The 1,653-nt window shown below is 31.2% G+C and overlaps 1 long non-coding RNA gene across 1 annotated transcript; it reads left to right on the top strand.

Moving 5' to 3' along the window:
• The first annotated feature begins 527 nt into the window (after positions 1-527).
• Positions 528-1,038, top strand: LOC112795070 (uncharacterized). Its single transcript, XR_011880782.1, has 3 exons — positions 528-632; positions 718-811; positions 901-1,038. It is a non-coding gene; the product is annotated as an uncharacterized lncRNA (long non-coding RNA).
• The last annotated feature ends 615 nt before the right edge of the window (positions 1,039-1,653 follow it).

Below are 1,653 nucleotides of genomic sequence, written 5' to 3'. Positions count from 1 at the left end.
ATCCTCTGTTTTTGGACTAATAACAATAATTGAACATATAAAGTTATAGACATGAATATATTACTTAATGCTATCCTCTATTTTTGAATCTATACTTGATATATGGGCATTGGAGCTTCTCTTTATTTATACATTAAAGTTAGTGATGCCTCCTTTTGCCTCATTTGAATCTGCTGACCCTAATCATGAGAAGTATTTCTGTATCCTTTGGTACTTATGGTTTTGGACAATTTCATCATTACTTTGTTAAATTATAAATCGATTTGTTGGTCAAGACTTTCACTTCTAATAAGAAAATATAATATAATGCAGTTATTGGTGCCGTGTTGCTATGACTTTCACTGGTGGCTATATGCTTATGACATCTATGAAAAGAGACTTTTTGTCTTGGATTCCTTGTATAAAGAGGCTAAAGGAGATAGGGTGCAGTTAGACATATATGCGGTATAATTTCAATAGTTTTGCTCACATGATATTATATTATGTGGTTTAATAGTTTTATTTATTAACAATGAACCTTTTTTTCAGAGCAAATTGATTCAACAAATGGTCTCGATAGCTGTGCCAAACTATGAGCTACCAAAGAATGACCTGATCCCAATTTATTTGAATCTTCCTAGACAATCAAATAAGTAAGCATAATATTAATTATGTTATATTATAAATAATATAAATGTACATGATAAGACTAACTAAATTCTACAATTATTTTTTCAGCTATGATTGCGGATTGTTTGTAATAAAATGGGTAGAAATGTGGAATCCTAGTAGTATCGAGATTAATGTGTCCAACATGCCAGAATGGGACGAAGTAAATGTTTTTTTGTATAGTTTTTATTTTTGCTTTTGATGTTCATGTTTTTTTATAATATATAATCTTTGTGAACATTGTTATTGCAGTTTGAGTGCGTTAATCTAAGGAAGCAATTGGTCATCCAAATGCTTACATCACTTTCAAATGCACTTCTTAAGGATGTTATAAACAAATCAGAGAAATATAGAGTGGTAAAGCCAACTCCAGCTCAATCAAGTCCTTACATAGTATGTAATACTGATGAATTGATGATTGAATGCCTTGGTTCGGCTGGGAAGGGGTTTAGAAAGAAAACTGTTGCTAAGAAGCGCAGAAACTGAAATTCAAGACTTACAGTTACCATCTCTTTTTAGGGGTTATTGGATATACTTGTTTTCTATATAACAAAGTTCAAGTGATCATTAGATATACTTGTTTTGTAGAAAGGTATTGTTTTGTAGTTTTTACTATATAGTATGCACTCACTTTCTGAATCTCCAAGCTGATTAATTGTCTCAATGAATGTTTGGGGAAGTTCAGGAGTCCATTTGAGCCTTGGCTTTGGCATCAGTTGCGAGAACCAAGTGCATGTTACTTTGTACATTTTTCATTGTGTGTTGCTTCTTTTAGGAAAGAAAGAGTTACACTGTAGCATGTAATGTAAGCAAACACAAGAGAGACTTTTCAGTTTTCAATGAATGAATGATTCCTTTTTTAGCTATGTATGAATCCTATGTGATCTTATATATAAATTGGAGTAGTTATATCCCATGATCTCATTCTCATATCAGGAAGCATAAATGGGGTTATATTACAAACTAATTTTATATCTATAAATAAGTTTAATTTGCACCTATTAT

This window comes from Arachis hypogaea, chromosome 4 (assembly GCF_003086295.3).
Source record: "Arachis hypogaea cultivar Tifrunner chromosome 4, arahy.Tifrunner.gnm2.J5K5, whole genome shotgun sequence".
NCBI lineage: Eukaryota > Viridiplantae > Streptophyta > Magnoliopsida > Fabales > Fabaceae > Arachis > Arachis hypogaea.
The sequence above is the reverse complement of the archived record's forward strand: the minus strand, read 5'-3'. Positions and strand labels throughout refer to the sequence as shown.